The 23,449-nt window shown below is 41.9% G+C and overlaps 1 protein-coding gene and 2 long non-coding RNA genes across 4 annotated transcripts in view; 1 reads left to right on the top strand and 2 right to left on the bottom strand.

Moving 5' to 3' along the window:
• Positions 1-12,404, bottom strand: part of syt3 (synaptotagmin III) — a 47,506-nt gene extending 35,102 nt beyond the window's left edge. The window contains exons 1-2 of one of the 2 annotated variants that reach the window (XM_085157026.1): positions 11,981-12,404; positions 2,631-2,925 (exon numbers count right to left, since the gene is read on the bottom strand). The gene's annotated coding sequence lies outside the window, so the exon portion shown is untranslated. Of the gene's footprint in view, positions 1-2,630; positions 4,167-11,980 lie in introns of those variants that run through there. The other variant, XM_085157027.1, reaches the window with a different exon arrangement.
• LOC146519563 (uncharacterized) lies at positions 2,009-11,648 on the top strand. Its single transcript, XR_014873722.1, has 2 exons — positions 2,009-2,236; positions 2,318-11,648. It is a non-coding gene; the product is annotated as an uncharacterized LOC146519563 (long non-coding RNA).
• Positions 12,405-21,952: 9,548 nt separating the features above from the next.
• LOC146519561 (uncharacterized) lies at positions 21,953-22,732 on the bottom strand. The gene is made up of 2 exons (XR_014873723.1): positions 22,375-22,732; positions 21,953-22,150 (listed from the first exon to the last, which is right to left on the bottom strand). It is a non-coding gene; the product is annotated as an uncharacterized LOC146519561 (long non-coding RNA).
• Positions 22,733-23,449: the final 717 nt, after the last annotated feature.

Genomic DNA, 23,449 nt, shown 5'->3' with positions numbered 1-23,449 from the left:
CGCAACTAATTAGGTTGATTAGCAACAGATCAGAAACATGACTGGGCATAAAAAGAGCATCTAAGAGAGCTAGAGTGTCTCAAAAGTAAAGATGGGCAGAAGCTCATCAGTTTGTTCCTCCCTTAGTTATGCTGCAATAGACGTAGGCTGCCGGGGGATTCCCATGATGCATTGAGTTTTTCCTTTCCAGTCACCTTTCTCACTCACTATGTGTTAACAGACCTCTCTGCATTGAATCATATCTGTTATTAATCTCTGTCTCTCTTCCACAGCATGTCTTTATCCTGTCTTCCTTCTCTCACCCCAACCGGTCGCAGCAGATGGCCGCCCCTCCCTGAGCCTGGTTCTGCCGGAGGTTTCTTCCTGTTAAAAGGGAGTTTTTCCTTCCCACTGTCGCCAAAGTGCTTGCTCATAGGGGTCATATGATTGTTGGGTTTTTCTCTGTATCTATGAAGCGCCTTGAGGCGACTTTTGTTGTGATTTGGCGCTATATAAATAAAATTGAATTGAATTGAATTGAATTTGTAAAAAAACTGGATCTACAATTGTGGAGCAACCTCAGAATTATATTTCTTAATGTAAGATTGTGAAGACTTGCCATCACCTACAGCACAGGTGTCGAACTCCAGGCCTCGAGGGCCGGTGTCCTGCAGGTTTTAGATGTGTCCTTGTACCAACACAGCTGATTGAAATGGTTAAATGACCTCCTCAACATGTCTTGAAGTTCTCCAGAGGCTGGTAATGAAATAATCATTTGATTCAGGTGTGTTGACCCAGGGTGAGATCTAAAACCTGCAGGACACCGGCCCTCGAGGCCTGGAGTCCGACACCCCTGACCTACAGTATACAATATCATCAAAAGATTCAGTGTGCAAAGGGATGCCTGTGACCTTCGGAGCCTCAAGTGGCAGTGCATTCAAAACAGGTATGATCCTGTCGTGGAAATCCCTGTCTGCTAACGCAAGTTACTGAGTCATTCACAACTGGAGGTTAAAGCTCCATCATGTACAGAAGATCACCCCCGTCTTCACTGGAAGCTTATTTGAGATGGACTGAGGAAACTGGAAAACTCTTCTGTGGTCGGACAAATCAAAATTTGCAATTCTTAGTGGAAAACACGGACATCGCGTCTTCCAGGCAGAAGGGCAGAGGGACCGTGTGGCTTGTTTTCGGTGCTCAATTCAAAAACCTGCACCTCTGATGTATGATGGTGCATTAATGCCTATGGAACTGGCAGCCTGCACATCTGAAAAGACACAGTGTTATCAATGTTAACAAGGGAGTTCTTCATCCCCACTGTCGTCAAGTGTGTGCTCTTCCACGTTTTAACATAAAACACCTTGAGATGACTATAGAAAAATTAAAACGAATTTATCAATCAATTTACAGTAAGTTTAAGCCTCAACGCACCTTGGCGTGACTGTTGTTGTGATCTGGTGCAATATAAATAAAATAAAAGCTGATTAAGATTAGACAGTGGATGGATGGCTGTGCATTTACACACCACTTGGAGAAATGAAGAAATTAAATCATGAGCAACAAACTGTGTATTTTATAGAGAACTAAATAGAGCGAGTTTTATTTCCTATCCCTTAAACAGGAGCCTGCTTTGAATAATGAAGGATCCTTCACTCAATAGGATGCGTCCTTAATTGCACAGGGCCTTGCTGTCAATTATCTCCTGGGGATACCGTGATTAGTTTGTTGTCTAAAACTGACCAGTGGGTCAGTCGTTTTGGAAACGTATGTCATGCTTCAAACTAAAACACTTTTTACTGTAATTACAGAGTAATTTAGATAATTGTGAGCTCTCTTCCAGCGAGTCTCTAAAAGATAAATATACTGAAACCACAAACACTTTAAGTGTCATGAATTGCTGTGCGGCAGGTAGGATTTGGATCCAAAATGCAGGCACTCAGGCACGAGGTTTAAACACAAAGAACTCAGCTTTATTTGCTGACAGGAGAAAGTCATACAAAGCAAACTAAACTAGACTAGACTAGACTAGACTGGACTGGACTGGACTGGACTGGACTGGACACTCACAAACTAAACTCACAGGGAGATCCACACAGCATGAGGGACGACGCGACACTGACTCAGAGAAACACAGGGTTTAAATACACTGGGAAGTAACGAGGGGAATGAGACACAGAAGGAGGGCACAGCTGGGAGAAATCAGGACTGACGAGACAAGGAAAGCAGGACGCATTCACATAAGACACGGACCTTCAAAGTAAAACAGGAAGTACGACATAGAGACGCAAACTTGAAACGGTGGAGACAGCAACTAAGAAACACAGAGACAAACCATAAGGTAGAGGACTCTAAGAACCGAAAGACACAGAGGTAAACTCAAACATGCAGACACAGACTTACACAGAACAGAGGCTACACAGAGAAACATGAAGGGCAAGGGATCGAAACTAGAAACCATAGAATAACTAGAAGTACAATAATACAAAAAGCACAAAGAACTAAACATGCTGGGTCAGGGGACCCAGGACCCTGACATTAAGAGAGTGCGCCTGGTTTCTGGCTTTTTCTTTTCTTTCATAGATTAAAAATTGTGTACCAAAAGTCAAACTGAAAGAAAAATCTAAATTAAAGATATTACTTATGTGTTTTACCTTTATTGAACTCAGCTCTTCAGGTTCTGGGCCATGTTGCAAGCCCACGTGGAGACACTACGTGTGAAATTTTCTTTGCAAACAGATTTGGCTGAGGAGCGTGGAGTTATGCCTGCAGTGCATGCATAAACTTTATCTTGTTATTTTCCTAATGTTTCCAAGATCAGAAATGGGAGCCTGTTGTGCTGAGCTCTTAGTCTAGCTCCAGCAGGAATTGGTGGACTGCATCGGGATCCTTGGCCTTGCCAGCACATCAGCGTGGACTGGATGTCACTGTCAGTCGTTTCAACAGAACCTGGAAGAACATTAGGAATCAATCAATCAGTAAGGTGAATGAAGACAACAGGGGACTCAAAAATCCCACAAACATCAGATTGAGATATAATTAGATGCATTAAATCTGACTCCCTTAAGTGTTTGCTCATGAGCCTATCATTCAAAGGAAACAGACCTTCTTTAGCATGCTGCCTTTATTTCCGATCTCATTCCGTCAAAATAAAAACAGGTCAGTGCCCAAACTCCAGTTTCTCACAGTGTGCGAGTCTCCGGGGACTCTGACCAAAGACGTGTGCAAACTTGTGTCTGATATTACAGATTTGCTCCAAAAACCACCAGTATTAAACACGTCCCGGCCAAAAACCTTATCTTGTACAAGTGGTGTGGTCGGAAAATAAATCACTGGCAAAACAATGTTCGTGGTGAGAGGTCAGCTCACTTTTCCACTGAGCTGTTTTGTCCTTGCAAAGCAGCGGCCCTATTTCTCAAGCAAGGTACCTCGTCAGACAGGGGAAGGACTATTGATCATTTGATGTATGTTGTTCTGTGAAATGTCAGCGTCAGTCTTTGTGCACTGACTGGCACCTCCCTAGCAAAGTGCTCCTTATGTGTCCATCTGTCTCCCAGCCTTCCATCAATCACTGCATTAGGCAAAGACATATTTCACTCCGAACAAGATCCGAAACAAGAAATGCTTCCAAACCCTTTCAAGTTTTCTGTCCCTCTGCTTGAAGACAGAAACACACTTCCCCTGTCTTGTTTGCTCTCAGTCACATAATGAAAGTCGGTCAGTCTATACACTAAAAAAATTAATCTTAGGAAAAGAAGAGGAACAGGGTTAAATTAGTATCATGAACTATAACATTGTAACTGTATCTTGACCAGAGATGGGCACTTGTAACGCGTTACTGTAATCCGATTATTTTTTTCAAGTAACGAGTAAAGTAAGGGATTACTATCGCAAAAACGGTAATTAGATTACCGTTACTTTCCCGTATGAACGCTGCGTTACTGCGTTACTAAAACCGTGATTTTTTTTTGCGAGAACGTCTCATGACAGTGACGTAAGCGAGTGCAACGTTTGTGACAACAGCTGTGTGCAGATCAATGGATCATATATCGAGTGCGGGAGAGAGTATGAGCGTGCAGCGTTTAAAGCGTGGAAGTACTGACCTTACTTAGAGTTTGATTCCATAAAAAGTGACAAAAACATTAGTGTCCGTTTTGCGTGGGAAGAAAACTTCTTTTTACAGCGAAAAAAACCCCTAAACTTCAAAGCAAGCACCGAGTGCGCTATGAGTAATGGGAAACTCACAGAGAAACTTGCGGATTCTTCCACTGACCGCTGCGGCACACCTGCACCAGGGTAAACCTCCGCCTACGCTACTCCTGCTTTACAGGTGAAAATAGAGCAACAGGACCGCTAGTCTTTGATGTTATTTATTTTCTGCTGTGTTTTACTTGCATCTATTTGAAAGAGTGAGTGTAAACAAAAAATATATATTTTATTTTATGTGCAGGAATGTGCAGAAAATAGGTTTAAATGTTAAACAAATTTCTTCCAGTCAGAGAATGTTGCATATAATTAAATTTTTGCTTGATGCATAAAGTTAAAAGATTAAAACTAATAAAACAAGTTTTAAAAAGAGACTTTTCCATTTGATTACATTTTGTATGATGGATTATGCAGAAAAAGTAGAATTGGGCTGAAAGATCTATCGCTTTATCACCTATTCAGGTTGTAAATCGTGTTTTTAAAAAGTAACTAAGTAATTAATTACTTTTGAAAATAAGTAATCAGTAAAGTAATGGGATTACTTTTGGGGGGAAGTAATCAGTAATTAGTTACTGATTACTTTTTTCAAGTAACTTGACCAACACTGATCTTGACTAAACCCCAACATCTTAATATGTTAATTTTTTCCTCTTAAAGAAAACCGGTTATGTTTTTCTTCACTATTACTTGAGGCGCTCAGCTTCTGACACTTCTCTTCTTCTTCTTTTTTTTTAGGCATCACCACAATGAATCATCTGCTTCCATCTCACCCTAATCCTGCCATCCTCCTTTGTCACATCAACCCTTTGCATATCCTTCTTCATCACATCCACAAGCCTCTTCCTCTTTTTCGCCTGCCTGGCATCTCTCTATTCAGCATCCTTTGTCCACTATCTCTTCTGTGCACATGTCCATACCATCTCAGCCTTGCCTCTCTAACTTTGTCTCCAAAGCGCTCGACATAATCTTTCCCTCTGACATAGTCATTTCTAATCCCGTCCTTTCTGGTCACTTCCAGTGAAATCTTAGCATCTTCAACTCTGCAACCTACATCTCTGCCTCCTGTCTTTTTGTCTCACTAACATCTTGTAAACCTTCCCTTTCATTCTTGCTGCTATACTTTTGTCCCAAATCACCCCCCTGATACTCGTCTTCACCCACTCCACCCTGCCAGCGCTCTCTTCTTTGCCTCTTCTGTGTATAAACTAAATGAGAGTGGATATTTTCAATATGGTCATCGTAGGCACATGGCCTTTGCTATGGGGAGAGAAGCCCCCAAATCACCCGCTTTTCAAATCTTCTGTTTGCAAGAGGCAGCCACTCAGGTGTAAGCTGGCTTATAAGAAAGTTGCCTTAATGGGGGAGGAGCTTGAGGAGTGAGTCATGCAAAGCTACTCTAGTACAGCCAAAAATACAGTTGTGGAGTTCAAAATTAGCAAATAGGTGCCTTGTCGAAGTGATACATTTATTTAAGCCCAGCTAATCTGTTCAAGTGCAGGCTTTTCAGGCAGCAAACACGATGCTGTTCAAGTTTCTCTGTTCAGTGCAATCACAAAGCTGGAGGAGATGCAGATATTTTTCTTTCAACAGCAAAAAGGTATTGTAGCTTTTTGAGAAGATGCGTCGGGCAGATTGTAGCAGGAAAAACGATGCACGTTAGTTACACTTTTATGCATTATAAAAGGAAACCACAGCACTCAAAGAATCCCAAGCAGAAATCTAAAGTAGAAATCAGTAAAGGAAAAGACGCCGCTGCCCCCTCAGAGCCGGTCAACAGCTAAACTGGGGAAAAAAAATGAACCAGTTGTGTCGTTGTTGTGATATATTTGTACTGTAGAGGTTCACGATTATCTCAGATTTGTGTTATCGGATTATCTAATCATTATATCAGGATGTGGTTAATTAGTAAATGTGTAGGAAAGTGTAGTTTTTGGGGTTTTTTTGCTAACTACATCCAAAATGTGAATTAGCATTAGAATTTATTTAGCGTACCCAAAGAATGAACACTGATGCTGTTCATGTTGGTATTCTGGATTGAGCCCTTAATAAATTAGACCTTTGAGCCTTTGCATGTAATTTGTATATTCCAGTTAAAGTTAGTTAGGCCCTCATCCTGAACTGCCTTTACTACCCATTCCCCTCTTAGACACTTTGATGTCTGCGATGAGTTCCCAACACCATGTTTTTTGTAGCGGTGCGCGTTTTCATTTTCATTTTGTGTTCCAGGTCCATTATTGATGTTGGTTGCTGGCTTTTTAAGGATCTCGTCTTCCTTGGGGCGTTGCTCTATCTGCCTTTGTTTGCCATCAGACGGAAAGGATTTGTCGCAGGTATTGGCTCAGAAAGTTTGGACTTTCCCTGGCAGTTTTTATAGTTCTCCATGTCTCTGCTGTGACTTTGAAGCACTGACTTGAAGTACAAGTTGAACAAACATAGCTTAGTGTATTGGATGTTCTCCCTGGAGCTCAAGGCTTTTCTCATCTGGGTAAACCCAGTATTACAGCAAAACCTGTAATAGATACGCCGGTCCAGCGTGTCTATTTCACGCTTTGATTCTGAAAAAGCGTGAAAAAGATTCGCATGCAGAAGTTGCAGGAAGTTGCAGTAACAACAAAGGGAGATATTTCGCTATGTCCTCGTGCTGGTAATGAAACTTTTGTATACATGTCCACTTCATGTTTTGGAGAGGCAAAGCATGAAATAGACACAGCGGACTGGGGTGTCTATTACAAGTTTTGGTGTGATATCGGGTTGTCTGGTTAAATGATACCCCAATAACCATCGACATTAATATCGAGGCATTGCCAGAATGGCTGCCGAGTGGCAAGATGTGCTTCTAGAAGGACTTTATACTAAGCTCAGTAGACATCTGGATATACCAACACCTGCTTTTTTTCTATAGTCTGCAGTTTCCTATTAATATTGTAGCCTCTCTGGGGGGCATTTGGGAATTTGCAGTGGCAAAGATTGTGGATGGATATGGATATTTACAGTTCACTTGACCAGGTTGACTTATATTTACTTTCATGTTAGATTAAAGAGGCTGTGACACCTTGAGTGCAGTGGGTTGCTGGATTGATCTCAATCCCAGTGTCAGCATGGACTCGTGTGATCAAAGGGATGGTACTCTTATCTGGGCGACCGTGGATAAGGGGGTTGGGAAGCGTATCTGTAACTGGAAGGTCACCGGTTCGATCCCCAGGCTCTCTGTCCTTGTCGTTGTGTCCTTGGGCAAGACACTTCACCTACCGCCTACTGGTTTTGGCGCAATATGGCTACAACCTTAGCTTGCCTCCACCAGTGTGTGAATGCGAGAGTGAATAAATAGTGGCATTGTAAAGTGCTTCGGGTGCCTTGAAAAGCGCTATATAAATGCAATCCAATCCATTATTATCATTAAAAGAGCTGGGAAGTAATGCCATGCCATGATCTCTGTCAACAGTGACTCACTGCTCTTCAAAAGTCAAAAAGTAATGAGAAGTTATCCCATTTGAATTTCACTAATTATCTTCATTAATTTGAAAAGGTAATTAGATGCATGTTACTGCCCAAAACCGTGTTACTACCAGCATCGAATTTCACTTGTTTTAATTAAAAATAGACAATTGAAACTTTTCAAGTTAAGTAGATATCGCTTTTAAAAAATGACCAGATGAAAATGAAAATTTGATTTTACTTGCAAATATGTTTTTTTTCCATGCAAGAAAGCTGATTGTGCACGCACTGTTTCGTTAGATTTATGCTGATAATGCAAGCAAGATTGTTTTATCAGTGCAGGAAACTCAGTTAATGCGGAGCCCATTTATCTTTCCATCTCACCGCAGCCTATTACAGAAATTAATCCAAAATTGGCAAATCAAAAAGCAACACAAGCCCTCCTCCAACAACCCCACCCTTACTCTCGCCCATTAAGATAGCAAATCTGTCTGAGTGACTTAAAACCTGGGATATCTCAATCTGAGAAATGGCTGTCTGGCACAAAACTGTACGCCTCAAATGCCAGTGAAAGCATCAAGAGGGAGAGGCAAGAAAGAAATGGAGGAGACAGACAGAAAGAACGATTGTATAGTAAGAGACAGTGGAACAGGGAGACGGCGAGAGAGGGATAAGAGAGATGCTGACATTAAATTGGAGGCGAGACAGATAAAGAGGGAGGGGAAAAAATTGGAGCAGAGAAGGGCAGGGAAAAAAAACAGGAAGCTGGCGGCGAGAGTGACACAGCAACAATGGTAATCAAGGTTTTGGGCGATGCAATTTACTACAAGCAAAATATTTACAGAAGGTGGTTATTCGCTGATGAATATGCCTTTAGAAACATGGTGATGGAGCATTCAACTGAGATAGCAGCATGCCCAGAAATGCGCCTTCCTACTTTACTGTACAGAGCAACACTAAGCCTCCCACAGACGCTCCATTGACTGCTGTTCTGCCTGGGATCAATACGCACAGGGAACGAATACGCCACAACACAGACCAGTCGACCAGTAAGGTCACTGTCCGACTGGGCAGAGGAGACAGGACGCAGCGCAAGGTCACAGTGTAATCACTCCACGGAGAAAAAAAACAATCAGTCTTGCCCAATCACGTTAACGGGAAGGAGATGGGAGCTGGATGAGATGAAGCAAGCCAATCAGATCATGAGCTAAATCTGTCCAGGAAAAAAGGGCCAGTCGCACCAGACACCCGTTAGTAGCTTTAATGGATGTAAGCCCAAATTCAGGGCTGTATCAGTAAGAAAGAGACTGCAAGTTCAAAGCTACACAGGTGTCCTTCACCAAGATGCCAAACCCCTGGCTGCCCCCTCCCGTTAATCACCCAGGATAAGAGCATCAGCTAAATTACTCATTTTTAAAGGCTCATTGCAGCCTTTACATCCTCATTCCGACTTACAGGTGATAAAGCAGATGAGGCATTTATACTTGCATCCCGTTTTAATGAAGGGATTTCTTACATTTGCACAGTAAGGACAGATTTGGGGGCTCCTCTCAGGTGCATAAAATATCCAAACTCTAAAGAGAAACCACATCCAAAGTCTGAGTAAAAACACCAAAAAAAACCAACCAACCCAGCACTACTCCCATTTCATATGGCTGGGGCATAGTGTAATAAATATTTATCTAATATCGAATGCACTCTCTCCATATTTTTTTCTTTTTCTTTTTTTTGGGGGGGAGTATTGGATTTCTTATTTTTTAGCGCAGCACCTCCCTCGCACAAGAACTACAGTGGTTTTTCTCCCTCGCTCAGAAATTCCACCGACAGCTGCTACAAACAAACAGAAATCCTTGAGCGTGGCGAATGTGAATTTGATAAAAACCCAGGGGGCAGGTTTTTCCAGTAACAAGGATCATGTTGGAGAGCGGGAGTGAAAGCTGAAATCTGTATGTGGAATCTGCCTCTGAAGGAAGAATCACACACCTCAGCCGGGTTCGGGAATTACAGCGATAAGACATTTGAGTCGCTGCTGTCTGCTGAATAAGAAGCAGAAGACATTCAGATGCTTACCACAAACCTGTGATCTTTTGCAACCCGATACGGTCATTTAACATAATAATATATTTGTCTGTGTGCTGAATGAAATACATCACGTGTGGGTCGTCTACAATTTTCGTTTTTCCAGTTCAAAGGCACCTGGATCGATATCATCAGCAGTGGAAACAGCAGCTGTAGTACTACCTTGAGTTTTTGGGGTTTTTTTCCTTGAATTTAATTTCTCAGTTCACCCCACAGTCTGAGGCGGTGTAAGATCATAAAACCCTCTTTTCCTCCTTTTCAGCTCCTCTCTCTCTTAAGGTTGGTCTAAACGGAATTACTGTTTATTGCTAAAATGTCAAACTATTTTCATGGAGGTAAAACTGAACACCTTCATAATTGCAAAACTGAGACCAGTCAGAGGCTTTTTTATGTCAGAACATAATACTTCTGTAGACAAAGGAGACTAATCCATTGGTTATACCTAATAGGATGTTTCAGGCGGATCTCATTGAACGTGCTTTCAAGTCTTTCTATCTGCTGCCACGCGCCTTCTTTTGTTTTCATCTGTACCTGGAAGTCATCTCTAATTGAACCTCTCGTTTTTGCCTGAAAGCTTTTGTTTATGTTTTTGTTTTTTGAAAGTCTGCTAATTCGCTTAAGTGTTTAAGTGAATTTCACGCTTCTGGTGTTTTGGCAGTTTTCACATTAACTTTTTTTTCTCTCATCTCAAGTCAGCCGTACTCCGTAGACTGGCATCTTGGCCCCGTGACCCTATCCTCTCTATTCTGGACTTTGATGCCATCGGCTACGCTCTACCCTGCTGGGCTGTATCATGTTTTATACCACCTCAAATCGATGTACTCTTGTATCCTCAGATCATTCCCTATTCATCAGGAGTATGCCTGATGCACTGAGGTCGTGACCTCTCTCCACCAGTGCCGGCATATCCTCCTTTCTGTTTTGCATCACTTCCTTTCGAGGCCACAGCGATGTCTGCCTGAGACAATGCTATCATCGCTCCTCTTTGCTCACTCGGCTGTGACGGATTGATGCACAAGGGTAAACAGATAGGGCTACTACAACACATCTTTTTGGTTACTCCAGTGGAGCGGTTTCACGGGGACAGACTTGGCGCTGTATGAGGCTGAGATTGAGCATGGGGATATTAATGTCTATTGACTAGAGGTAATAGCTTTGCTCAGCCTCAGCCTCGAGGTTGTTCCAATTTAGCCAGTCCTATAATAGCTCCTGGACACCCTCTCAGCAAATAAATAACATGAGGTGGGTGAGTGTTAATATCAGCTAAAGACCATATATCTCTATAAACATTCAACCAAACACCCATTCGCTTTCAAAAAGGCAGTGTCTCCTTTCATCCCCACTTATTTCTATCCTCCATTCACACATATGAGGGTTGCTGTTGAGGTTTTCACAGTTTTCTGCCACTCTGGGCCTGTTGGAGCTGCAAGTGTTTAAATTATCTATAACATGGGACAGGAAATAGAGAGCAAGTGGCCAGCCAGGAACCGTGGGATACTGGTACTGTTCTTCCTGTCTCTTGCACAGCCCGTGGAGCTGCAGAGCGGGACCTATTTACAGACAGGGAGTGTAATCACACGCACACACACGCACACACACAGACAACGGGCCGCCTTCACTTCATTTTTCACCTAGCACCATGTAAGAGTCGGTGAGTCAGTGTGTCTCAGCGGCTGTTTTTTTTTCTCTCCTTTTTTTTGGACCATTTGCATAAATATGGTTCTCTGTGGTGGGAAGGAAACTGTGTCTTTGATGGTGAGGGGGAGTGGGGTAGGCTGGTTGGGGTGTGGGTGTGGGTGGAAGGGGGATTACGCACGTCTTACGCACGTCAACCTGTCTTGTGTGTTTTCTGCGTGCTCGTGCGCGCACCCCTCTGTTCGCCTCATACCTCATGTCGTTCTCGTGGAAAAAAAAAAAAGTTTAATCACTGTCGTCTGTGAGGATAGCTGCCATTAATACACTTGTGACACTGGTATCTGTCATATGGGCTAGACCAGCCTCCGTTACCTTACAGACTGCCTCCACACAGCATGCATCCCACTATAGGCTCGAATATGCAATGGCAGAATGCAATACAGAAGAGCCAGAGTGATGCACAAATAATCTACATTAAATATTCATGGAAAACAGACACATGCTGCGAGATTTAGGGCACATTCAGCAGAGCACGGTGCGGGATGCAGGATCAAAGGAGATACGACGCGAATAAAGCACTCATCGCGGATATCACAGACCCGTATGCATGCTGCCTGAAAGGGGGCAACAAAAGGGAAGGTCTCCCTACCTTGGTGTTGCAGAAAGCAGTGTCCTCCTATCTGACCAATTTCCGAATTACGAGATTCTCCGCTGTTCTAGTCAGATGCGACGCCTGTAAAGGGGCATTCCGCCCTCTTTCGCTCTGTCCACCCCTCCTCTCTCTCGCTCGCTCTCTCACTCTCTTTTCCTCTCCAAGACGGCACCGAGCAGTAAGCCGCGCAACCGGGATGGCAGACTAAGAGAGAGAAATGAACAATATGATATATCTCCCCTCCCCTCTTTTCCCTCCCGTTTCCCGTGTTCTTCTCTTATATTTTCCCCCCTCCTTGTGTTTTTTCCTCTTCTCTATTTCACTATCCCCTCCCTCTCACTCTCTCTCTCTTTCTCTCTACTGCTTGCTCGCTCCCTCTCCTTTTTTTCCTCACTGTGCTCTGAATACTAATACTCTGTCTCTTCTCTCTCTCTGCCTGTACAGCCCAGCCAGTGCTAAAGACATACTGATGTATGTGGGGCATGTAGAGGAAAAGAGAGAGAGAGAAGTGGCCTGTGGGTACCGGAGTGTGTGTGTGTGTTGGTGGGAAGCAGGGATGGAGGGGGTCTATAAATGGTGTGGAGGGTACTGGCCTCTCTGAGCCTGCAGGGTACATGGAAGCACCCAGGATCTTGTTTGGACTTATTAGAGCTATGATTAGATAATGATACTCCCGCAGATGCCCCTGGAGAGGTGATGTAGTGCTGGTGGTGAGTGGGTTGGGGGCCACATAAAATGTTGCCGTTTTTTTATGGCAACATCAGTGGGATGAGAGGAAGAAACGGTGGGAGTAGAGGTGGGGATAGGGTAGTGTGAAGAGGAGGCGTTGCTAGGATGTCAGGTGGTGGCGAGCAGAGATGGGATAGAGGGTCAATGTTGTTCGGCTCTGAGCCAAAAAAAAAGGGACCTGGCTGGTGTGTGTGTTATGTGTGCAGCATGAGAAGAGCAGTTGAAGTATACAGAGGACATGATCTAGTTAGAATGAGACATAGGCTTATTGGAGTCATGATTAGATTATGATATTCCTGCAGGCCTCGTATATGCACATAAAAATATTTCTCTTTTTTATGATAACATCACGAGCAGGATAATGAGGACTCACCACGGTCAGCCGGGAACAGGTTTAGGCATCGTACGAGAGGGGTTGCTTTTAAAGTGGTGTCCCCCAGGGTGCCTTCAGGGGCCCTTGACATATTCCCAGAGTGGTCGACCCAACAAAATGAGAAAAGCTGTACTTCAGTTATAATTGAATTTGCACACCAAGCAGCGGGAGGACGTTATAGGGAAGTCGTTTTGATATCCAGATGTCACATTCTGTATCGTATCGCTTCCATCAACAAAAATCAAATCTATCTGACAAACAATAATTGGAAAGTAGTGTGTAAACCCCTAAACCCCTAGATTAGGGTTTCTTCTCTTCTTCCTGTTGAGATGGTGCTAACTTTAACAGTTATGTAGGCAAGTCAACCCTCTGCCCCTCAAGATGTTCACAGCATATGGGCCTGCTGCCGTGTTAAATGAACACGGCGAACAGCGCGCACTTTTGTACTTGTTCTCCATGTGTGTTTTTCGGATCATATCGCCAGTCATTACTGTCTCCGCGCTGCGCGTGGTATCTGTTGGTTTTTCCTGTATTCTTCCAGTCACTGCGGATGTTTCTCATTAAAATCTTGCCTATAGTTTAACTTCACAGCATAATTAGTAACCGCTAATATTTATAGTTAGCAGGAAGCCTGCGCATTAATCTTTTTCAGTCCAAAAAGAAAGGCCTCCTACTGTGAGTTCTGTTGTCGGGACAGAAACAAGCATCTTCATATTTAAAGACGGCGCACTGATGAATTAATCATTCTCCCAGAGTGTGCTCAAACAACACCTAATGGGCCACACAGCACAAGCGAACATCTAGGCCTTGTTAGAAACTTGGGTATGGAAATTATACATGCATTTGGCTCAAAAACTATTCGAAATGCAAGCTCTTAAAAAAAAATAAAAATAGCACAGATCAAACTGTTATTTATTCATAAAAATGCTAATCACGAACTTCAGATGGGTCTAAGAGGGAGATAGAAGGGGAAGGGGCGGCGGTGATGGTGGGGGTGTTATTTGAATTAGACTGGCTTAGGTGAATCCAAATTTGATCTTGGGCTTTTTATTATGCTAATGAAGAGCAAAGATCAAGACATAGATTTGGAAAAAAAACATTTGGAATCCACGTCTATAAAAAAAAATCACATTAATTCAGGACTAATGCTCCTGCAGAGCATCTAGTGATCACAATGGCAAAACAATAAAATCCCATAACTCAACATGATCTTACAACTCATCCAAACGGACAAAGTGATATTATTTCACAGACCACATTTATTCCCAGCACAATTTTTAATAACTTGTCACGCTGACAAAAATAATAAAACCCTGACAGCATTTATGTATTCCGAGAAGATTAAGGAGGAAAGTTCTCAGATTTAGGCGGGAAATAATATTAAAAAGAGTATTTGCCACACATAGTTTAACAAATTAACACCTTATAATTATTTTTCACTGTGTTCATCATCCTTCTGGAAGCAGTGATGAAAAAAGACGGACAGATGATGGAAAAATAGCTGTGTTTGGAACCCTGCAGCGGGCGATGATTGACTGATAAATGAGAGTAAACAGTGACCTCTGTTAACTGTCAAAGCAGAGCAGAGAGAGAGGCTGAGACGCACAACAGAAGAGGACAGGAACACATAGAGGGGGAAACAGGACAAAAACAGAGGAGAGGCGAGAGAGAGTGAGAGTTAAACAACAAATGGATTGAGAGCTCAGCTGGAGGCAGCTGCCACTGTCAGACCAGAAATCTTGTTCCCCCTAAAACGAGTGCTGGCATTATAATATCGCTCTTATGTGGAACAAATTATCCACTCCCCCATGTGCACACAAAACACTCTAAGGCACTCGATTCACACATGCACACTCCAAGGCACTTAGCGTGCATGTATGTAATCGCACGTGCACACGTACTAAAGAAAGTAGACCGAGAAAATGCCGGAGGGGAGAAGAGCCATGAAGAGATTAAGAGTGACTAAGACCGTTGGTGTCAACTCAATGGTGCGAAATGTGTCCTAGTCCAAATTCAAATATGTTTTAAGACTAACTTAAATAACAAAGCTGCAAAAAGCGTGAGAGTTTTATTTCCAAACCTAAAAGAAAATAAAGGTAAATGGATTGTTGAGGAATAGTGTGGCCGAATAGTTTATGACGCTGGCTATGTACAAAATACTTCTCAAGTCTTTAGTCTGCAGAAATTTTGTTGATACAAGCAGGTTTGGCAGTTTCCTGTGATAAATGATATTAGATGTTTTGCTGTATCTTAACTGGTAGTGAGGGATGTTACAGTCTACGGAGCTCGTGCCGTTATTAATTAAGGATCTCACGCAGCTCCTGACGTGCAATCGTGGGATTGCAGGTTCAACTTTTAGGGCTTAGGGTTTAGTATACACAGTGTTGGGGAGTAACGGAATACATGTACCGCCGTTACGTATTTAAAATACAAAATATGAGTAACTGTATTCCGTTACAGTTACCGTTTAAAAAGGTGGTATTTAGAATACAGTTACTTTGTTGAAATAAATGGATTACACGGCGGTACTTTCCTGTTTCATATTGTGGCGGGTCAGGACTGTTTGTTTTGTTTGACAGCTACGTTCTGTTGTTCCAGGCGGCAGCGTTACGGTTGCCATGGTTACAGGGTGACGCTCTCTCTCTCTGCTTGTTTCCTGGGTGAGAGAGCGCCTGTTGTTGTTGTTGTGCTAAGCTAATAGGCAGAATGCTACAGGTATAGCTCTAAAGAATGTAGCATCATAGGCAGTGTAGTCCGTGCTGCAGGGAGAATGGACTGCCATACACGTTATGTGTCTGTGAGCGAGGGAGGGAGAAAAAGGAAAAGTACGAGCTGTCATCGAGCAAAAACGGGAGCTGGAAGCATGTAAATATAATAATAACCACTGCAGCCAAGAAGAGAGCCTGAGGAGCCCAGTTGTAAGTAAGCTATTAAGACTCGACTGTACACCGTGTTCGTGTTTTCCTCCAAAAACAATAAGTTCTGTTGGAGCAGCCTTTCAACGCCTCTCTCTGTCTCTCGCTAGCAAAGTTGACCCAGACAACAAAGTAAAGCTAGTTTTCGGCTACGAGCCCGACACAGAACCCACCGTATTAGCCAGAGGTCCCTTTACTACGGTTCGGAGCCGCGGACCTTCAGTAACAGTAATAAATCACAACAATAGTACATTCATGTAGTTGTAAACAGCATGATAATATATTAAGTAATCCAAAGTATTCAGAATACGTTACTCTCATTGAGTAACGTAACGGAATACGTTACAGAATACATTTTGGGGCATGTATTCTGTAATCTGTAATGGAATACATTTTAAAAGTAACCTTCCCAACACTGAGTATACAACAGTATACTAAACTTCTCACTTGTCTTAGAAATATAAGCAGCATTAATCAACAGCACTGAATTGCCTTCTTGTGCTTCTTCCTCAGACTGGGAAATGCCCATTTCAGGCATACATCTTGCAGCTTCAGCAACAGTAACACTAAGCGCCTTTGGTTTCAGATTTCATCCTGAAGATAGCGTTTCACTCTGTGCTTGGTGGCATTTTAGGACCAATAAATAAAAGGCGAGTCTGTAAACGTAAGCTTTCTTCATTCTGGACAAAAAAGCCCAACATCTGATGTTTGTTTTCGCCATGAAAGAGTACAGATTACATCGATTCTGGGAAAACTGTCTCCGGGGTATTTAGGGTGTTTATCGGGTCCTTTTTCAGTCATTAGTGATGAAAACATGAGATCAAGGTGTGCATGCTCATTTTTGCCCCCTTCAGATTTTTTGCCACTGTTGGTAACGTCTGCTGTGATGAGTAAAAAGAGCCCTGTTTGAAAGATTTATTAACCTTGTAAGGCTTGTAATCCTAATTCCTTACAATAACCCTAAGCCATTAAAAAAAAAAAAAATTCACGTGTGGTGGGAGTGGAGGACAGGGTAAAATAATTTGTTTGGAATGTGGGCTATGAATCTGATTAAATAGGACTTTTTAAATATATATATATATATATATATATATATATTAATATTTTTATTTATTTTGATGTAATTTGTGGGTGAGGTTAGTTTGTAGCTTTGCTTTTAGATTAGTAATCTTCTGATTACTAATAGAAGACTTTGCCTTACAAGACATTTTTGTTTTCAGGAAAGAGCACTAATTCCCAAAGCAAGTAGTTTCTGCTATCAATCATCACTTTGAGTTGCCTCTAACGGTCGAGAGGTGTAGTTCGCAGAGACTAAAATTGGTATCTTTCAGTTGTCAAAATAAAGTGAGTCAAACTATGGGCTGACAACTCTCTGGGCTCAGTTACAAAGAAAATCTATGATTTAGTTACATGGACTACAAAGAAATCTGAGAAATAAAGACACTCTTCAGCTTTTCAAATAAAGTGGGGTTTTTTGCTGATAAAGGCTGAGACTCAATGACGTAACTCCCCAAATCTAAGGCTCCTTAAATCACCTCAAACTCACGTGCATCACGTGTGTTGAGTAACTTCAACCAAAGACTTTAATTTATTACCTCTGTTACCTCACTTGTGTAAATCAGTGGAGACAGGCTCTGTCCTCTCAGGATTTGTAGATATGGTTGCACCCTTCCTTCTGCTCTTCTCCTTCTAGTCTTCTCTGTATCTGCTTTTTCACTCCTTCACTCCCAGTTGTGCCGTTAGAGGGCAAAAAACTCTCGCTGACATGAATAGTCAGCAGATTCTGTGCAGAGATCCATGATTACCCATTGGGATAACTGCAGCCAAGATTAATTCCGGCCTTGAAAAGCCAAGAGATTTTTATAATCTGAGCACTGACTGGTGTGACTCATTCGGAGCAGTTAACACTCCGACAAAAACCTCAGGGTCTATCCAATTTAGAAACCCATTGGCTTTTCTTCTGATTTGTCTCTGGAAGTAATGGCCAGTTGAAGCCACAATATCTAGATAGTGGATAATGGTATTCAAGACTTCCTAACAGTGCAATTTCAAAAACTCGTCAGATGATGGCCGATGGTTTTCAGACTGCTCAAAGGTGATTGGTCAGTATTTCTTGTAGATTGAAACAGGAAATCAGAAAAATCTGATTTCTGATTTTTCCTCTAGAATGTGCAAATTTATATGGAGGAGTATGTTTATAGGGATAATCAATTCAATTCAATTCAATTTTATTTATATAGCGCCAAATCACAACAAAAGCCGCCTCAAGGCGCTTCATAGATACAGAGAAAAGCCCAACAATCATATGACCCCCTATGAGCAAGCACTTTGGCGACAGTGGGAAGGAAAAACTCCCTTTTAACAGGAAGAAACCTCCGGCAGAACCAGGCTCAGGGAGGGGCGGGGCCATCTGCTGCGACCGGTTGGGGTGAGAGAAGGAAGACAGGATTCAGACATGCTGTGGAAGAGAGACAGAGATTAATAACAGATATGATTCAATACAGAGAGGTCTGTTAATACATAGTGAGTGAGAAAGGTGACTGGAAAGGAAAAACTCAATGCATCATGGGAATCCCCCGGCAGCCTACATCTATTGCAGCATAACTAAGGGAGGATTCAGGGTCACCTGGTCCAGCCCTCCCCTTCTATACCTTGACACATACTAGAAGCCTCCTGTTGAAGAATTTGGCAAGTGAGCCAATAAATCCACTTTTCTGACTTTAATCTCTTGGATTTTTATCACCATTTGTCATCTTCAGAAGCCGCTAATATTCACCACCATTATCATTAAATAACTTGAGAATTAGCCGACTGAGGCTATCATTCCCCTCAACTAACATTTCTGTGGTATTATTTTCCACCTTTATATCAGAGGTGTTTCCAAAGCTCTGACCACAAGAACGAGTGGGGTTGTCCCTCTTGGCATTGTAAGACAGAGGAGAAAGGCACAGTCATCACTATAAAAGTAGCGACTTTGTGTGTCTGCTCTGTCTTGTCACGCCGAAGGGGACAGACATAAAAAGTTGCCCATTGCTCACCAAGTTTTACTTTCTCAGGAGAAGTGAACAATACATGACATGTAGAACTCGACTCCTGTGAAACAAACTCCTGTATCAATCCAGCAAGTAAAGGACAACTACAGTTAGCACAGTTTTAGTCATTTCAGTTCACTGGAGACATCAATATAAAAAAAAAAAGTCAATAAAGTTGAGCAGACAAGTGGTCGTGCAGGCTGTAAATAAGCTTTCAAATTAGCTACCTCAATGTGCGATGAGTTTGGACACTAATCTTTATAATCAGCTATCTGTAAATGAATTTGTAGAATCTGTTGCTGGAAGCTTTCTGGTTTCTGTTTCTAATCAGCTTGACTTGGCCAATTATACGGTCTCCAAGTGGAGAGCAAATGAGGGAATGCTTTTGCTGAAATGCATTCTCCATCAACATTATAATTGCTTTTTAAAATTGATCTGCATTTGTAAACAATGACCAGCAGAGACTAATACGTCGCTTCAATTTGGTTACTTCCATTAGTAGACTTGTGTGCAGTACATTATGTATACCACGTACTTGATTGTGTAGTGTGTTATGGGTGACTGTGGCTCAGGGGGTTGGGAAGCGTATCTGTAACCGGAAGGTCGCCGGTTCGTTCCCCGGGCTCTCTGTCCTGGTTGTTGTGTCCTTGGGCAAGACACTTTACCCTACCGCCTACTGGTGTTGGCCAGAGGGGCCGATGGCGCAATATGGCAGCCTCGCTTCTGTCAGTCTGCCCCAGGGCAGCTGTGGCTACAACCGTGGCTTGCCTCCACCAGTGTGTGAATGTGAGAGTGAATGAATAGTGGCATTGTAAAGCGCTTTGGGTGCCTTGAAAAGCGCTATATAAATCCAATCCATTATTATTATTATTATTATTATCACAAATCAAACACGTGGACTTACCAAAAGTGACGGTTGCAATTAGACCCTTAAGAGATATCAATACTAATACTGATATTTAGTGGTTCAAAAAGTCAATATTCTTAAATATCAGAGGATTTTTTTTCCCTTTCAGATACCAAAACAGAAACTGATTTCCCTAACATTTTTTATATGCTGTTATTTATGTTTACACTCTGTCCTACTCTCCTTAGCAGGTTGTTGTTTGAGGCATTCATGATGCACGTTAACAACAGGGAACCTGCAGAGTGCCCTCTAGTGGATAAACGATGGCTTATAGCTAATAGCTAATAGCTAATAGCTAATAGCTAATACTAGCCAATAATATCTGCCCGCTGATCGATCAGGTGGGCTTTACTTGCAAAGATTCACCATGATTGTCATGCTAGCTGCTGCGTTTTGTGAACATTTACAATTTGTTGAGACTTTGACTGCACAATGCTGAATTCATCAGCATTATTTGCTGCCGTAAGCAAGCTAGCATTGGCATTGCCAAGATAGCAACCACTCAGCGTTAGTCACAGATTGTATTCAAAACAGACTGGATGTAGCCACCATGATATCGTCCAATGGTTAGTGAAGATGTGTTGTAATGTTTTTCAAGCTCATGGTTTTTGCTGTCATCATCTTTGTGTTTTGAACTGACTTGACAAAGACGGGGTGGATCCAATTCTGAAACAGAGGGACCCTGCATGCTCATTGGTGTATAACTTGCGTGACAAGTCCTTGTATTTCTACATTTCTGACTCTAATAATCATCATAATGATTAAAAAATTAACTTCTTTTTGTGGTCATTAAGACTTCAAACTAACAACTGAGCACATGAAGTCATCAGAAAAGTGTTTCCTGAGGTCACAGAGTGAGAAACCCAGGGCTGTTTTCCCCCTGATTTCCATTTAACTCTGTTTGTAAACAGAATAGTCGCCCCCTAGTGGCCAGAAATAATGCAGGCATTTCTGCAGTGGCTTCTCTTGTAGTTATAGTTGTAGGTTCCCAGATCCAGACCAGCTAATGGTCCAAAGTATAGGCACATTTCTCACAACAGACATTTTCACTTGTCACAGTTTGGTAGAAAAGAGCAGGTGGAATTAATGATGGTGCAATTCCATTAAGTGTCCCAGTATGCTATGACAGTGAACCAGGATGCACAGTGGGAATGCAGCTGTCATTAATTAGCTGGCTTTTATTATAGCAAGCCAAAAAGTCCAAAAGCCTAGATCAGGGGTCGGCAACATGCGGCTCTGGAGCCGCATGCGGCTCTTTTGTCCTTATACTGCGGCTCCGGGTGGTTTGGGAAAATAAATTAGAAGTATTTAGCTGAAGTGTATTTTATTTGTGTTTAGTTCTTTTTTTAACTTGTAGTTCTAAATTGGAAGATTATTGTGATTTTGAAATATAAAAATAAAATTATATCTTATTATTTTTTCATCGCTCAAAATAAGCGTCACACTCACGGAAGCCAGTGTACCCGCCGAAACGCTGTGCATTTATTGAGACTTTCAAACCCAGGTGGGCCAATTATGGATCTTCGGATCCACGTTATGTCAGCAGCTGTTCTCCACCGTGAACTATGTTAAAATCAAACACCGCTCACGCCTCACAGACGACAGCTTACAGTCCTGCGTAAAGATGAAAGCCCCGATTTGCAGACGCTGTGCGCAGCGTCCATAAGTCTTATTGTAAACATATCACGGCAGACCCGACGATGTTTCCATGAACATGCTTTTCAGCATCTCTTTATTGACCACTTTTCACACGCATACATACACACGCTGTACGCATACAGCCGGCTGTAGCTTTTCAGCTCACAGCCCGACAACACAACAGTAGAGAGAGCACAGACTTTAAGGCGGCGAGGCGTGATTGCGGGTGCCGCTCAGGTGCGTCCGACTCCCCTGCAGCGGCACTGCAGACCACGGCCCGCGTGGTAAAATACATATTTAGGCAGAATTTTGCAAATATCTATTTTTTTTTTTTTTAGCAGCATAGTGCTTTTTTTCCTATTATTTTTTTAAAAGTCAGGTCAAGGCTCCAAAAGCCCAAAGGCGATATGAGGGTGGCGGCTCACAACAGTTTTTGTTTGCTACATGGATCATTTTAGTTCAGCTGGGTGTCTTTCCTTTGGTTATATTTCTTTAAGAGTTCAAAATGTGTTAATTACATAAATAAAATGTAATTTTCTCTGTAGCACTTCATGGATTTCATAAGCAACACACCTTAGTTGCTCTGTGGATTCTTTTAAAAAGCAGTTAAAAACGTTTCTGTTCAAACAAGCCCTTTGTTGATCTACGTATTTTATATTCTTTACATTATTTACATTTGATCTTTTACATTGTGTATAATGTCTATTGATTGTATTGTTTAATTTAATATCTGTGTACAGCGCTTTGTGACTGCCTGTCTGTGAAAAGCGTTTAATAAATAAACTTCACTTACTTACTTTAGTTGTTCACACAAAGCATAAAAGTAAAAAACAATATATGCAGTGTTATCTTCATTTTAGATTTCAAAAAGTATTTGCGGCTCCCAGTGTTTTCTTTTGCGTGGAAACCGGGCCCAAGTGGATCTTTGGGTGTAAAAGGTTGCAGACCCCTGGCCTAGATGGTAGTTAACTAAACTAAATGTCCACAGACACAAAATCTTTTAAAATATTTGTTGGATCTGAATATTTGTAGTTACTCATTTTGATTCTGCCAGCAACGCCGGCTCCTGCCAGTCAGATTTTTATTCTACTAACATGGTTTACCAAATAAGTTCTCTAAGAAAAAAGATATCATTTTTTTCTTGCATTATGTATATCAGCAAAGTTTGTCTTTGTTTTTGACATCGCCAAGGGAGACCGCCATAAAGTATCTTAAATCTTAGCAACTTAATAAAGTTGCTAAGATTTAAGCAAAATAAAAGCTCCCTTTAATTGATGGCTTTTGTTAAATGCTGATTAAGTCAACACAATGCGTTTCACACTTCAAGACACTCTTTTACTGTTAAACCGAGACGATGATGTGTGAGGGCCTAAATGTAACCATAAAAAACTAAAAGCATGTTTTTATTGCTAGAAGCTTTTACTAATATTGCAGGAGCATTTATTCGAGGCGAACAAATGAAAAAGGATTTCAGAGGAAGGTATAAAAACATTCTGCATCCGTATTTGGAATCCTACGTCACATATAAATTAGGCACATTATATAAGCGCAAGTTCTAGGGGACGTAGATGGTGTTGGATGTGCAATCTGCAATTTTCTCAGGTCCATATTTGGCCTGAACTGACTGCACTGACTTTCTGTAACATATGTCAACCTTGGCTCATGACTTTTGACCATATGTGAGCTTTGAGGCCTCTTTACTATGGAACTGTCGCTCTCTCTACTTTTAACATTAGAGCTGGATTATGTGACCCTGAACCTTCACTTAGTTTTGCTGCAATAGCCTTAGACTGCTGGGGTTTTCTTCTTCGGGCATTTATGTCTATGTGTGTATACATCACTGCTGTATTTAACCAATAACAATTATTAAAC

The sequence above is a fragment of the Neolamprologus multifasciatus genome, chromosome 4, assembly GCF_963576455.1.
Source record: "Neolamprologus multifasciatus chromosome 4, fNeoMul1.2, whole genome shotgun sequence".
In the NCBI taxonomy this organism is placed as follows: domain Eukaryota; kingdom Metazoa; phylum Chordata; class Actinopteri; order Cichliformes; family Cichlidae; genus Neolamprologus; species Neolamprologus multifasciatus.
This window is presented reverse-complemented; position numbering and strand designations above follow the sequence as displayed.